Source organism: Eucalyptus grandis, chromosome 1 (genome assembly GCF_016545825.1).
Source record: "Eucalyptus grandis isolate ANBG69807.140 chromosome 1, ASM1654582v1, whole genome shotgun sequence".
NCBI lineage: Eukaryota > Viridiplantae > Streptophyta > Magnoliopsida > Myrtales > Myrtaceae > Eucalyptus > Eucalyptus grandis.
Genome location: NC_052612.1, coordinates 49,319,169 through 49,335,986, shown reverse-complemented (window position 1 = coordinate 49,335,986; position 16,818 = coordinate 49,319,169). Strand labels below are relative to the sequence as shown.

The window sequence follows — 16,818 nt, the reverse complement described above, 5'->3', positions numbered from 1 at the left end:
GAGGAGGAGCCGGGGGGGATGATCTCTTCAGTATCTTGGAGAGCTTGACGCTGAGTTCCCTGCCGGCTAATCCTCCTCCTCCTCCTCTCCTCTTCCGGCATTGGACGAGACTGCTGTGTTTGGCTCGAAAGAGTGTGACGAAGCTTCTTCGCCAAGAGCAAGAGACAGAAGGTCAGTGAATGGCGGCGGTTCTTGTTCAGACTACGAGAACCAGCAAGACGGTCAACAGCAGAACCGGATGTCCCACATCACCGTGGAGCGTAATCGCCGGAAGCAAATGAACGAGCACCTGTCTGTTTTGCGGTCGTTAATGCCTTGCTTCTACGTCAAACGGGTAAGCTGATGAAGACTTTGCTGTTTGCTTTGCTTTTCTCCGGTTTGGTTTGTCGCAAGTACAATTTGTTGGAATCTTTCTCCAGATAAGTTCATTCTAGGAAACGTTGAGTTGCATCTGGGAATTGTTTTTATTCTGTCTTTTGGAAATAAGAAGAGAAGAAGTTAAGAACTTAGTTATCAACCACTTTCAGGGACCACCGTTTCTTTTTGAAAATTGATCCAGGAGGTATTTTTACCGACTTTCATCATCTTCTTTGAAGGAACAAATTAATATGCCATTGTTTAATTTCTCTCCTTTGGCCCGTAATCTTGGCAACAAAAAGTTCCTTTAATTATCACCCAAATGAACACTTATGGTCAATTCATCAGCGACTGTAAAGTGTCAAGTGAAATTTGCAAACTTAATTTTCAGGGGAGACCAAGCCTCCATAATTGAGGTGTGGTGGACTACATAAGCAGCTACAACAATTGCTTCAATCGCTGGAAGCCAAGAAGCAAAGAAAAAAGCATACAGCGAAGTCCTGATCAGCAGCCCAAGGCCATCCACGTCCTCAGTATTGAGCCCGCGGCCTTCACCGCCGGTGCTCAGCCCCCCACAAAACCACCGCTCAGCCCTAGGCCGCTTGTGAATTTACCTATAAGCCCCACCCCACAACCCACCAGCCCTTACAAGCCCAAGAACATGCACTAGAGCAGTAATTTCATCTCCGCTCCGTCGCCGACTTCGGCCCACACATCCTCATCCATCGAGAACAGCATCCTCCCCAACAGCAATGAGCTTGTGGCCAACTTCGAAATCCGCCATTGCTGAGGTGGAGGTGAAGTTCTCGGGTGCCAATGTCCTTTGAAAACGGTGTCTCCTAGGATTCCTGGACAGGCACTGAGGATAATGTCGGCCTTGGAGAACTTATCCTTAGAGATTCTCCACGTCAGCATCGGCTATGTCAATGAGAACACAATGGTTCATTCCTTCACCATCAAGGTAAGTTTGCTCTCTACCAAAGTGTATTGAGAGTTCCTTTCATCTGAGTAAAATTCACTTGGGTGTGTATTTATTTTCTGTGAGAAAAGATGCTAATCATATTTCATCACAGTTCGATTTGTCGAGGAGTAAAAACCTAGGCTTTACTTAGAGCAGTGAAAAGTTGGGTGTGATTCGTTTAAAATTTGGATTTAGTTATAGAGTGCTGCTGGTTAGTATGTTAGTTTGTGAAGTGCGTAATCAACATTTAGAACTTGAAACCCTTCTATAAAGCACGCAAAACAAAGCTATCTAGAACCGTAGATGCTCGGCAATAAAACTCTTGATTTTTTCACGATGATGTGTACAATAGATATTAGGTACATGTCACTTTAAATATAAACAAGGTTTAGCATGTACATAAGCGGTGGACAACTAATCAGTGGCAAGAATCTCATGCCTACTTGAATATTTACCCTTTTGAATCATTGTAAAGCCATTAGTCATCGTCGCGAATCCTAGACAGTAGCTTCTAAAACCACTCAGAGTACGTGGTTATAGCAAGACTGTCCATAAATGGAATTAGGGATCAAGGTTTTGGCTTATGTATGGCTTCGAGAAAGAAGACAAAGAGTGAGAAGACAGACATACCTTGATTTGTCGCTCATTGAATACACAAACAGTAAAACCTAGCTAGATTCCCTTAGGTTATTGAAGGCGGGGAACTCATAAATTCGTTTCCCTACCAGGCATGTTTTTTCCCTGAAGCCCTAATAACTGCACGGTTCATTCAACCCCATAAATTGTCGATGCTCCACGGTCTGTTACTAGGGCGTGACATCATCCACAAGGAAAATGTGAAAAAGAAAAAGAAAAGAAATGCCAGGACTCGCTTCTATCCGTTGAAAAATAAACAGCAAAATCAATAGCCAGACAATTGTAAAAAGGTGAACAGTTTCATGATTGTTCTTCGGGTTCTAACACGGTACATTCGAAATCGTTTCCTTTTTAAATAGAGTTAAATGACCGCTGACATGGCCGTACCAAGGAAGAGGTACTGATGTCCAAGTCTATTTCTTCATAATGACTCTCGGAAACCACGATGTCTCACTGAAAACTAGGGACAATCCCGCGCCTTATGGAAAGGGAATTGTCATTTGGCTTTTCTTGGGCGTTGCCCATTCGGCTAGAAATGACAATATTTACTCCCACAGCTAACGATTGCGGTTTTGGTTTTTCCCCTCTTCCACAGATTGGAGTCGAATGCCAACTTAGTGCAGAGGAGCTCGCTCAGCAGATACAGCAAACCTTCATAATGTGTGGTGATGACGTTTTAGCGATTTTGTCCCAAACCCTAATATCGTAGTTCTCTCTCTCTCTCTCTCCTTTTCAAACTTTTTACTAATAATAAAGAAGAATGTGAAGGCTCCTTTCACCACCCTTCTCATTAACATTCATTTAGAGTACTCATCATAGATCAGTCGTAACTTTAGTATCTTTTCGTTGTGACCCCCTCACCAGCATGTAAGTCTTTATCTTGTACTCATTGAGCAATTAGTGTAATGCCTTTTGTAATGCCTTTCTTGAGTAATCACGTAATGAGATTCTACCATCAGCTTGGTTACCTCCACATGATTTTCCCAATTACTCTCATTTTTAGTTCATTTACTTGGTTGTGGATTTGCCATAGCTTGCCGATTTGTTGAGGAATTTTTTGAAAACTGGCACAAGTTATCAGACAATTATCTGAATAAATGTTTAGGTTCTTTAGGGACCACGAAAAGCAACGATGTTGACAACGGGACATACTAGGAAGTTGTTTGGTCATGATCATTTTCTTCTGGGTGGAGCCACTGGCACTGGCATAAGTAGAGATGCAGAAATGCATTGTGCATGTGCATGACGATGGAAGCATAAAGCTTGCCATTGCCTTCGCCTATCTTATGATCAGAAGGTGAAGATGATAAGTGAAAGCTGTCCCATCAATTATTTCTATTTTTCGAAGGAAAATTATAACAAAGCCTTCTGCAACTTTTATCATGATATTAGTTTACATCCTCTTCTTTCAAAAACCACCATTTCACACCGTCTTTGTAGATTATGACTTAAAACGATGTATCATGCCGGGCAAGGCTTCTAACAAGTACTTGATTCCACTATTTTTGTTGTGGGAAATGCTAAGATGTACAAAGCAATCTTACTAAAGCTTACTTATTAAGGGATGTGTCATGTTTCAATCGAATATTGAAATGAGTGAGATTCTTAGATTAAATGATGAATTTCAAACACCCAATTGAAAATTTCCACATCATTTGATGAGTGGTAGGATTCCCTGGTATGTGTAGCATTGCCCGTTTGTTCTTTTGGATGAATACACTTCATGCCTCAAATTTATACGTACATGTATGTTATTGTATGGATGTACGTATGTATGAATGTGCTAAGATGCTTGAGTTCTTATTATTAATTGTCCTGTTAGCCATCGAAATATTAATGACCTTGCTTAGATAGTGGAATGAAAAGGCAGAGGGCAAAGAGCACTCCTTTACCAGAATCAGTAATGGTCGTATTGAAGCAGTGTAATGCCACTAGTTTGGTGTTGAATCTCATACACACTTTTGCTGCTGCTGCTGCTGCTGTGGCATACATGATTTAGCCATAGGCATGAATCCACGAATTAAGGAGCAAGGCTAGACTGGTTCACAAAACCTTCTTCGAAATGAAGGTATAGAGATGTCCAAAGGTTATAGCATGTTGCCATACATAAATTGTACGATTGTTTTTGCCACAAGCCACTTTTGTTGCTGCTAAATATCTGTACAACTACCGCTAAAATAACATGCTATCCGAATCAATGATATCAAAGATGAGTTTAAAAAATAAAATAAAAGTTTGTGCACCATTTGAGATCTTACTTTACCTTTATACGTCGCCTATCAAATTATCCTTCCACCGGTGAGCATGCGATTGATCGTAGACATCATAATGAATCTGTACATCCATGGAAGTCTCCCAGAGCTAGCCATTGTTCCATGAAAGACAAAAGCAAAATTCAGGTCTAATCTGTCCACAAGTCACTCATTTTTCTGGTAGATCCATTTCCTAGGTTAATGCCATTGGCTTTTCAAATTATCAGTTATTCTTATAAAAGGAGTTTGGTCTTTGCGCTGCGATTAGTTCTTTTAGCTACGTTGATTGCATGGAGATGTATCTTCATCTAAAAGCTAGCTAGCTTGCCACTTATGGATGGCCAGGTGTTAAATGAAAACGTACATCCTAGGCTAGATAATGCTTATGTAGCGAGTCCACCTACACGACAGCATTATTTATTCTTTCTCTGCATTATTAGAGTTGCTCAATTACAGTGTTGGCAGTTGGTGTCCCCTTCGGTTTGGACATTCTCGTTGTCGCTCCGCCCGAACGTTAGATCCTTGTCATTTGGCGTAGGGTGACGACCCTATCTTGCTTTTCTTCAGCTCGTTCGATGAATTCCTTGCTTTTATTAAGTGCATTAGTTGCGCCTGTGACGTGATTGAAGGTATGTGACACCAAAAAGGTCTCAAGAGAGCATCTGATTTTTTTTTCTTGTGAAATGATATATGAAAACATACCTTACCTTCCCCTAGTGACGACTTGTATATCTCTAGTATTTGAATTTAATATAAAAATTCAAAATAACAAAAAAAAAAAAAAAAAAAGTTTTTAATTTAATCTTATTTTTATTTATCTATTCAAATGTTACTCTATCTTATAATATAAAAATTCAATATAAAAATATATATTTATATCTATTATGTATTTTAGGTATTTGAGTATTTTAGATATACTAGTACAATTTTCAATTAATAAAATTTTATTAGAGAATGATGAAAGGGGTAAGAAAGAAATTAAAAAGAAAGGAAAATAAAATAAAAATAAAGTTGACTAGAGTGTTACAAGAGATTTTACTATATTCATCTACAAAATATGTGATTCATTTATATTGATATGTTGTTTTAACTAAGCAATATATACATACGATACGAATATATCCAATTTTTTTTTATCGTAATTACCAAATAAAAGAGATATGGACATAAGTAAAATTTCCTAATTTCTTATTTTGTCATATACAATCCTATTCTAGTTAGAAATTAGGCTGCATGGTAATGTTTCTGTTCATTTTTTCCGTTCCCGAACAAAAAAAAAAGTGTTTCTTTCCGGAACAATTTTTAAACAAAAGAACGCGTTTGGTAACGTTTTATTCCGGGGAATAAAAATGAATAGAAACACGTTTGGTATTTATTCTTTTTTTTGTTTCTTTTAATTTTTTTAAACATTTTTATTTTATTTTTCAGTTTTTCCTTTTATTTTTATTTTTTATTTTTTCGGTTTGGCCACCGCCTCCGCGATCGGGGTCGGGACGGGGCCGGCAGCCTCACCTAGCCATGGCGAGGCTCGCCGTGGTTGGGCGAGGCTGAAGGCCGCCTCGACGGCCGGTCGCCGCCATGGCCGAGGGGCCGTGCGATCGGCCAAAGAAAAAGAAGAAAAAAAGAAGAAGAAAAGAAGAAGGAAAGAGAAGAAAGAGAAAATGTGTTTCTTCAAATTATTTCTAAATGCTAAAACAACAATTTGTCGCTTTCTTTTTTTTTCTATTTTGTTCCGGAACAAAAGAACAAAATCCGCATGTATGTTCCGGAAACCTTCTTTGGAGCGTTTCCATGCACGCCCTTAGACGACCAAACTAGCCTTTAATGTGGTTGTGAGTTTGATTAGCCGGTACCTTAAAATGCTGACTAGGCAATTTGTAATTTCATTTGCCTAAGATAAGAAAAAAATGGTTAATACTTTGAAAACCCCAAACTGCAAGGTTTGTGACAAATATATTCCAAACTAATTTTTTTTACCAAAAACCCTAAATCAGTATACCTATGATAAATTTACCTCAAGTGATCACAAAAACCCTAAACCGGTACATTTGTAGCAAATTTACCCTAAATTAATTTGTTCGACCACTACAACCCTAAACTGATATTTGTGACAAATATACCATTTGTTAAATTTGATAAATAACACAAAAAACTACAAAAATGTTGCAACTATAACAAGATATAAAAATCCCAAACTAATACATTAGTTCACTGTCACGCCAGTCGCTCAATTCAATAATTTGACGGTAAAATTTAACGAAATTAACAAAGGATAAATTTGTTACAAATGCACTACTTTAGGATAAATTTATTAAAGGTGTATTAGTTTGGGATTTCTTGTATATTAATTCTAAGAAAATCAATCGGTCATTTTTTAACGAGCAACCGACTTTGGGGAAATCTTCCATGCACCCATTTAACCACATTTTCTAAAGTATTTAATTACAGTTATTTCCGACATATTTGCTAAAACTTTCCTTAAAAAAGAAATTGTATCTGAAAAAAGGCGGACCATGTTAATGATTCATGCGCGAAAGTCGTTTGACATGAATACATGTTCGAATGGGAAGTTCCGTCACTAACCTATGTTTGCAGTGAAATTGGTCAGAAGCTTTTATCAAAGGAAAAAGTTAAAAAGAAAAAGGAAGATAAACATAGGATTATTGATGGGTTAATCGTCGAAAGGAAGGAAAAATTGAAAATATGAGAGAGAACAGTTATGAATTCATTTTTTGTTTTTTTGGTCTGGAAAAAAGATTTGAATTCACATAATCATTTTTTAAGGTTATATTTTTTTTTTCCGGTTCCCATGGCGGCGCTCGATGCCCTTGACTGGGCTGCAAAGGTCCAGCAAACCAGCTTCGGCCCATAACAGCTTATCTTTTTCCCGTTGGCTTTACTTGATCTTGTAAACTGGATGCTTTCCTTTCAGGTTGTAACTTTACGTTATCTTAAATGTAAGTTGTGTTTTCGATTATATATATATATATATATATATATATATATATATATATATATATATATATATATATATATATAAACATCCTCTCCCATATAATAAATGATAAAATCCCACAAATTTTCTTTAGACTCGTGAAAGTTTATTTTCAAAGTAAAAAGAGACTACTTGAAAATCTAAGTGTTAAAGTTACTTTGTGGTTTAAAATTAATCTGACTTGCAAGAACACTTCAAATGTTTTATCCTTCTTCAAAATTGAAGATGCCTGTTTTTCGTGATGAGATTTCACTTACGAGGGTATGTGTATATCTTCAGCTATTACAACGACAAGTCAACTTAAGAAATGCAATAAGATCTCTCAATTTTGATGCTCTATAATTGATGTCTCAACTTTGATATTTTCCTATTATATTCAGCAACCATACAAATAACCATGATGAAGTTTATTTCACAGTTATTTATAGAAAATAAAAGCAATTTTTTTTTTAAATTTTTTTCTTAAAACTCGTAAACATATGTGCCGAGCATGCGTTCGTTCTGTGTTAGTTGTCATAGTAGCAAACAAAGGAAGAATCTAAACTCCATTTGTTTGCTGGGAATTTTTTAGGTAAACTATATTCTTCATTCTTTGCTATTTAAATCGCTAAAGAAAATAAGTCCATGAAAAACTAATGCTTAAATTTAGAAAAATGATATTCTTTTTCAAAATTAGAAATCATTTTTTAAAAATACGACAAGAGATCAACACTGACCTAGGGGGTAAGGCGCAAGAACCGGCACTCCGCCGACCGCCTGGAACTGGACCGAACTACCCGAATCAAGTGCTTGAGGGAACCGGTCCGGTTCCCTGCCCACTTTGAGAACCAACACTGGGCATCACCCGGTTCCTTGCTCCACAAAGGGCGGCCCGCCCGCCCGCCCGGACCGGGACTGATTAATTTAATATAAAAAATTACTAAAACAAAACAAACCCTAGATAGCGTTAGCACTTAGCAGCTGTGTCTCCTCCGGGTTTACTGGTTGAAGTGTTCTTTCAGTCCGGAGCTTCCGCAACCAACCGCCCTCAACGGTTGTCTTCTCCGTCCAGCAGCCGCCAAACCGGCCGGACGTCGCAAGCAGCTCGCCCTCTGGCTCGTGGCGCTTTTGCTGAGGCTCGCGGTCTTGATCTCTTCACTGTCGTTGCTGCCACTTCGCTGCCACGGTAGTCGGAGGCCAGGGAGAGGCACAACTGGAAGACCATCCTCTCGAGGAATACGCCACGACCCGTGAGTCTCCCGAGCCCTCCCGTTTGTTTTTCTTTTCTTTTTTGTTTTCTCGTTCCTCGGTTTCTCGTCGCGTCGAGAGCGTGAATTTGGTCGTGCTCTGCTGTCGCGCGCCAGGGATGTTGCTGATTCCCTTGTTTGTAGTTGGACGCAATTGTCGAAAGCGAATATACCACCAAAACCAAATTGGATGAGTCAGATGGAGGTTTGAAATACGTGCCTCATCCATCCTTGTGATTGAGTGAGCAAGTTGCTACGATGATGCAAGTGATGCGAGTATAATAGGCATTTGAGGAAGTAATTTGACTCGCGATGTCGTTAGGTACGTCTTGGACTAGAATGCTTTTTCAGTAGATCTGCAAGTAGTGGTTTTAGTCAGGATGAGGCCTTGGAGCTTGTTGGTAATAGAGAGGCTTGACAATGACTTGGCATCAATGGTGTGGTTTCATCCCAATGTCCCCACATTTTGCTAGTATCTGCAACATATCTAATATGGACATGAGGTTATACAAAGTGGAGAATTTTAATTGCTTGAACACTGTCCATCTAACTTACTAGTCAGTGCGAACTGTGGTTTCATCGTTGGCTGACAATCTGGAATTACTTCCGCCCACACCTTGTCATCTTATAGTAGTAGTTTCACTATTGTAGCTTATGGATTTAGAGTTGCGAAGTGTTTGCGGACAAAATTTTCTTCTGGTGAGTCTTTGAACTCCAATATGGTCTTTCCCAGTTCTTTTGTTTATTTTTCTCTAGGTTTGTTTGTCGGGGTTATAGCCGAGATCGTCGGCTTTTTATATAAGAATATCATTTCTGGATTTTATTTGAAACTAATTAAGATTTTCATCTCGTGGTCAAGGTGAGACCGGTTCCATGGATCCACTGGGAACCGACGGATGGCGGTCCGGTTCCCGGTGGATCATGCAACAAACGGGTGGATCTCGGTTTAATTTTGAACCTGGTCCTTGAGTGGGCGGTTCCCAGGTTCTAGGCTCGGAAACCGCCCGCCCTGACCATGCACACCCCTTACTACTGACCAGAGATTTTACATTTGGGCACAAAATCCTAATGCCTATTCCTAAGTCCTTAACATCGGGATTAGGTCCATGAGACTTTTCACCTAGGCACAAGAACCCTTAACGCTCATCGGAGACCCAAGCCTAGCCTCCATGGACCTGGGCCTTTGTCTTGATGGATGTGGGCCCAGCATTGAGGACTTGGGCACAAGCATTAGAGTCTCAGGCTTGTTCTCTAGGGTCTGGGCACAATCTTCATGAATTGGGGCCAAGGTTCCGTGGTCCCAAGCCTAGCCTCTATGGTCACGGCCCAGCCTTGATTGTTGCAAGCCCAAGCGTTTGGCCCTACTCCTCAACTCTCAATGTAAATCCACAGAGACTGGGCTCAGGACTCCAGCACTCATGCTTGATCTCTTAATTACCTATGCCCTAGTAACTCATATGTTGAATAATGCATGTTTATTTAGGAAAATAAGAGCAGATTTTTCTTTTTAAATGACAAAAGAATATTCTTCAATTCATTTCTAAACTTGAGCTAAATATAGAAAAATATTGTTAAATTTGCGAAACAAGACGGAGCATCACCTAAAATGTCTTCTTTTTAATCAGAGTTAAGAGATCCACGACAAATAATTTTCAATGGTCGAGTTTCGAAAATTTATTCTAGTGGCTACGATTTTATAGGTTTCTCAAGCCGAGAGTCTCAAAATCAGAACCCAAAAATTTAACGAGGGAAAGACAATACCGCACCGTCCAGAATTAAAACAATAAAAGAGGGTCTCGAAAATGTATAAAAGAAATTCCACTTTTTCAAGTGGCCAGTGTTAGCTACGTGCGCATGGCAAGCGCCTGGGACCCACAAACTCGTGTAACACACGAAGGCACCAGTCACGGCCAACCACGTCTATCAATCTAATCCATGAAATAAAATTCAGCTCCCACGCCCGAAAAGGAGAGAAAAAAAAAAAAAAATATATCTTTTTCTCCTCCTCCAGAATTCGCCACGCAGGTTCTTGGCTCTCTCTCTCTCTCTGTGTCTCCCCGCGCTGACTTGTGCGTCGCATCCGCCCTCGATTTCTCGCGCCATGAATCCCGGCCGTCGATTCGTTCATGGGCGGCGATTTAATTTGTGGACATGGTGATCTCGAGAACTCCTGCTTCGTGCGGTATTAAACTCCAAGAATCTCCCTCGCCGGAGAATCTCTCCCGTGTCTCTCTGCTCCGATTATAGCTCGACGTTTCTGTCTTTTGAAGCGAAATTCAGACGTGCGCTGTAAGGTATCTTCGGTTGTTGTTTTGTTGTTGTTGTTGTTGTTGTTGTTATTGTTAGTGTTGTGATCGTGATCTGAAGTAGTTCCTCTGCATTGCTTCGTTGACTCTTGCGTCCGTCGGATGAATCGGTTGTGTCGCTTCGGTTCGCTAGCTGTGTCCCAGTCGCATTCTGCAGTTCCGAGGGAAGTGGAGAACTTATTTTCTGTCGGGTCAGTTTGTTTTCTCGACGAGGGAGAGAGTGCACGGTCTGCTCGCCATTTGCGAGTGTTGCGGGTTGCTTTTCTTCCAGTGATGTGGGTTGGACTGATGGATTGATGCATTTGCCTGGCCTGGCCTGGCCTGGTTTAGTAGGCGAATTTGTCTTCTTCTTTTTTTTTAATTTTTTTAATTTTTAATTTTTTTTTTATGGTGAAGTCGTTGTGTAGGAGTTCTCCCATGTAATTCGACAGGTAGCAACTCTTGCTCAAATGAAATCTTCGGGGAAGTGAAACGATGATCCTAGTTTGGCAGCGGAATCAAGTTCCTATTTACTATAACCAGTTGAACTTGCTCCAAGCCCAACCTTGTCCTTCCAGAAGTCCAAGTTAACTTACCTTTCATTCAGACAACCCACCGTGCATGGTCCACTTGATTTTTCTCGCCACCATGTTTCTTCCCTTGTCTGGAATTGAACTCCTCACACTCGTTTGATTCCCACTAACGGCCTGTTTTTTTTAATCTTTCTTTGATGTGCAAAAGGACTTGTGGTTACATCAACTGAAAGTGGTCTCATAAAATACTGATTTTTGATTCAGTGTGGATCGGGTTTGTTTTGCCTTTTGCGCTTTCTGCATATCTTGCCAAGACTTTTTTTTTTTGCCTGAAATGAGTGCAAGTGATTGACAAAATTTCATGTCCTTTTTTCTGGGGCCAAAATGCTTCCGCATGTCTAGTTGCACATGTTTTTATGCGCCTTTACTTTAGATAGTTGCCATGGCGTGCCTTTCTCTTTGGACAAGTGTGGATGCTTCATAAAGTTTGCTGCAATTCAGGAATTAAAATCTCATTTTATGTGTTTGACTGGAGCAGAGTTTTTTGCAGAGAGAAAGCTTCCATTTATCAAATTATATACTCTCCGACAACTTGGAATGGGAGTTGTGACTATATCAAGCTCAGCTTCTCGCACACCACTTGGATTTAATGCGAAGTTTTCAACTAGCAGATCTGCAACAAAAAGACCCTTGATCATAGCATTCAGAGCAGATAAGAACAATAAAACAGCTTTGCTGACGCATCATGAACAGACATACTATCCCGTAGAAACCAATAAGGAGCAACAGAAGAAACAGAAAAATGCAAGAAAACCATCGAGAAAGGCTGTTTGTACAGATGAAATTTCTCCGTCTACCTTGGAAGTTGATTATAATGATGCCGCGGCCAAACTTGAGAATATATACAAGCTGACACCTGCGGCAGAAACCTGTTATGGTGCAAATGTTGATCATGGTGTGAGGAGACGCAGACGGAGGACGAAGAAGACTAAGGATGTTGATAAGGGAGAAGAAAGTAAAACTAGTAAAAGAGTGGTCCGTACCCGGAAGAAAATACAAAACGTTTGAGCCTGGATGGAAGGATCACAATAAAAAGGAGAAAGGAAGAACAAGCGACCTATTCAGTTCAGAGGAAAAGAGGTTCTGAGTGAAGAAGAGAAGATTGAGAAGCTTGTTAGGGACTATTCAGCTTCAACCGATTTGGTCAGCTTGGACTGGAAGAAGATGAAGATTCCTCCTGTTCTTCCTTCTACGGAACATGCCTGGTTATTCAAGTTGATGCAACCAATGAAGGTGAGACTTTTTATCATTTAGCAGTCCAACTGAATGATAAAACAACATAAAAGCTTCCTGGTCCATGTCATGGGTGAGATTGATTTAGATTTGGTTGTCCCTTTGGTGAATTGAAATTGGAGTGCTGTCATGCTAATCTGCGTCGACTCAATTTCAGGCTCTTCTTCAAGTGAAGGAAAATTTACGAAGTGATTTGGATAGGGAGCCAATAGAAGCTGAAATGGCTGAGGCAACAAAAAAATGAGCGTAGCTCAATTAAGAAGACAGCTGGAGGTTGGTCATGCTGCCAGAAGCAAACTTATTAAAGGTACATACTTCTCCTTCTTTAGATCTTAAGTATCCCCTGAAACTTGGATGCAAGTGATCAGTTCTTATAGAAAGTTGATGATGCTTTGATGCTTGTGAGGATATTAGAACTTCAGGAGGGTATTAACTGTTAACATTTCAATGTGTGTTGAGCTATTTCTGTCGCTAAAAAGTGATCCTCCACCATAGCTATTGCAGCCGCCGAAGCAGCTATTGGGTTAGCTATTGTTTCGTCAATTTATCGTAACAGAAAATCAACTTGTATCAATCAATCGAATTTGTTGAATAAATGAATAAATAAGTAGTATCCTCCACAATGGGTATACTCGATAATAGTTTTAGGTTCCTGTATCCAAGGCTTGTTGGCTGTGGATCTTATTCATAAGTTTTGTCTGATTTATGGATATCTGCTCATTGTGATTTAAAAAGAAAGAAATGGGAAAACCTAACTTTTGGCATGGTACAATGCATAAATTGGTGAACGAGGAACTTTTTTTTAGAATCCTGTTCATGTCTGACTTCCTCCTGAGGAGCTCCAAAATTGAACAACCTTGTTAATTCAGTTCAATTTGTTTAAACTGCCCAAGGATGTTATAATTTTCTTCTGTTGCTATTGTGGTCCCATTCTGTCATAGTTATCTCTTACTCATTATTCCCTTTGTAGTCTTTTGCCAGTCAAAGGATGGTGCCAATGTTCTTTTTAATGATTTGCTGCACAAGTAGTAGCTGGATTGTCTTTAGATGTACTTTGATCTCTGCAGTTTTAAGTATGAATGATATGCCTATGTATTAAGTAAAGTGTATTGACTTCTAGCATTTATTGCAGCATAATCTTCGGCTTGTCCTGTTTGTTATGAATAAGTATTTTCAAGACTTTGCAAATGGTCCGAAGTTTCAAGATCTTTGCCAAGCTGGGGTAAAAGGACTTATCACAGCTATTGACCGTTTTGAACCAAAAAGGAGATTCCGGCTATCTACTTATAGCCTCTTCTGGATCAGGCATGCCATTATACGTTCAATGACCGTTTCTAGCTTCACGCGTGTCTCATTTGGCCTTGAGTCGGTAAGTCTGTTTTCCTTTACCACTAACAGTTTTATGTATTTCATGAGCATGGATGCATTCTCACTGTCTGTACCCTCTAGAGAGAAGATTCAGGCAAGTTAATGTTTGAGATCTCTCATGCATCATAGACAGTGTCTCTGTTGTTACCATGGAAGACTAAAATATGTTGACAGACCTTGCTTATGGAGCATATCAAGTGATTGAAGTTGCTGTTACTGTAAATGGTGCTTGTTTTTCGTTTACATTGCAAATTCGAAGTCTCATGTTGCCTTTCACAAAGAGGAGGCTCAGTAATGGCTCTGACCAATTGTCTTTCGGTTTGAGAGACAAGAAACTTTTGTGGAACTAGTGGAATGAACACCTAAAGTTTGCCAATCTGAAATGATTGAAATGTTTGATGAGTTTGATAATTTTGCAGGTCAGAGTTGAGATCCAAGGGCAAAACTTGAGTTGATGTTTCAACTAAAGAGATTGCCAACAGAGGAAGAGATAATTGATAAAGTCGGTATCTCACCTGAGAGGTACCACACGAAGTTATGAGGGCCTCAAGGCCCGTTTTCTCTCTTCATTCTAGGCACTCGGTCACACAAGAAGAGTTCATTAGTGGAATTACTGATGTTGATGGAGTTGGAGGAGACAGTAGGAGGCAACCGGCTCTTCTCAGGCTTGCTCTTGATGATGTGGTAATCAAAGAAAGCTTGCACAACACTGCCTACTCTTTTCTTCAATTAATCTGGAAGTGTGTGGCATAATAAGATTTCTGATTTTGTTCGGATGTGAAAGTACTCTGGTATAACACCAGAGATTGACTGCGGAGAAATTATGTATACCACCAGACCACTTGATTAGATTTGTGACATGTTAAATCCAACTCTGGCTATACTAACAAAAAAAGCAAAACTCAAACTAATGTTAAATGATATAGAATCGTTGATAGTAGGAAGAACGATGTAGCTATTTATAGCCACTTCTGACAATGCACGCTAGATGGGGCTGAAAGATTTTCTGCTTGTTGGTCCTCATTTGAGATGGTTTTGACTGCATATTTTCTTGTTGCAGCTCGACTCCTTGAAGCCCAAGGAAAGTCTAGTCATCAGACAGAGTACGGGCTCGATGGTAAAGGTGACCGAACATTAGGAGAGATCGCCGGGAACTTGAACATATCCAGGGAGATGGTCCGCAAGCATGAAGTGAAGGCGCTCATGAAGCTCAAGCATCCGGCTCGAGTAGATTATCTTCGCCGTTACATAGTCTGAACCTGTCCACTGTACATGTCCTCACTTTCCTATATTTCCCCGGCTTCTGATCGATCATAGCCTGATCAACTGTCTGCATATATAATCTGCACCATACCCTGTTGACTACATGCCATTACACGTCTTATACTGTTTTACTGCGATTCAGAGGTGTATAATATTCCAGAGCGGACAAGAAATAACATAGTTCTCTCCCCTGTAAAGGTTCTATTTCTACACCAAACAACACAATTTTCATAATAAGTATCAGTGTGGAAAGGTTGTGTTTTCCATACCAATTCCTGCTTGCTTGGTTCTTCCACCTCTTTTCCTCTATTTGCAGCACTTCCAAATACAGTTAGAAAAGTTTGTCCACTACATTATAAGAATTGGCCGGACCTATCTTGGGTCACGAGAAAATATACATGTTCTAATACATATTTTTGGTAAAAATGACAGAAAGACGTCGACTCCACTACTGGATAATTGTATTTACTACCTTTAACAATTTCCTGTCGTCCAAGCTGTCAAGCTACAACACTTGGACAATTTTTAGTTTCGGCAAAAATCAAATTGCTACACGTCTGACGCTGAAAGGGAATGGAGGCTTTTTAGGGTGTGTTTGGTAAGGCTTCTGTCCCGGAAACAATTTCTAAGCATTTTAAGCCGTTTGGTAACTATTCAAAATTTCGATTCATAATAGAATTGCTTTTGATATTGTAATCAAAATTTCTACTTCAAATCTTTCTCTCTCTTTTTTTTTTAAATAATTTTATTTATTTTTCCTTTCTTTCTCCTTCTTCTTCTTCTTCCAAGGTGGTTGGTTACCGGCCTTGGGAGGACCGTGACGGCTAGATGAGGACTGACAACCTCATTGGAGCATTGCTGGTCCTTGGCGAGGCTGTGCCTCGTCGGTCGAGCCTCACTAGTGGCCAGGACGAGCCTCCGATGAGCTCACTGGATTGGTCGCCGGCGATCGGCAATGGTGGGCGGCAGACGGCGGATGGTGATGGACAGCAACGGCAGTTGAAGAAGAAGAAAGAGGGAAGAAGAACAAGAAAAAGAAAAGAAAAGAGAGAAAATAGATATTTGATTCTAGAATTGTTTTTAACAAAGAATCAACTTTTTTTAACTTCTTGATTCTATTCTAAATCTACTTCCGAAACAAAACAATAGAAATTTGTTTCTCAAAACAAAATTTTTACCAAACTCATTTTTTATTTCAAATTACTCCTAGAAATAAAAGAATAGAAATTTTCACTGTTGGGCAAGTTAACAAATAGGCCCTTGTTTACAAAAAAAAAAAAAAACAAATAGGCCCTTAGTCACATTTAGTCAAGCGAAAGGAAGAGGACCAATTCCTCGTATTTACATTCAGTTTGTCCCTTCGCTTTGGTAATCTATTATTGTCACATCTTCTATTTAATGTCTACTCGAGTAACTGTGGGTGAAAGCATGTCTAAATAAACTTGCATATCTTCTATTTACGTTATGATCTTATTTATTTTCATTGCAACGTGGTGAGAAGGACATTATCAATCATAAAGAAAATATACATGCACGACTTTCCGATCCAAGACAATCTTTAATGACCGATAAAAAAAACAAATAATTTAAGAAAGAATCGAACGACTTGGCCATCTTTCACGAGGAAAAAAGTGAATGGTGGCAACAAA

General features: G+C 39.6%; 2 pseudogenes; both read left to right on the top strand.

Annotated features, from left to right (window-relative positions):
• The window catches only part of LOC120287430, a 3,136-nt pseudogene extending 473 nt beyond the window's left edge, over positions 1 to 2,663 (top strand).
• Positions 2,664 to 10,429: 7,766 nt separating this feature from the next.
• On the top strand, positions 10,430 to 15,445 carry LOC120290837 (annotated as a pseudogene).
• Positions 15,446 to 16,818: the final 1,373 nt, after the last annotated feature.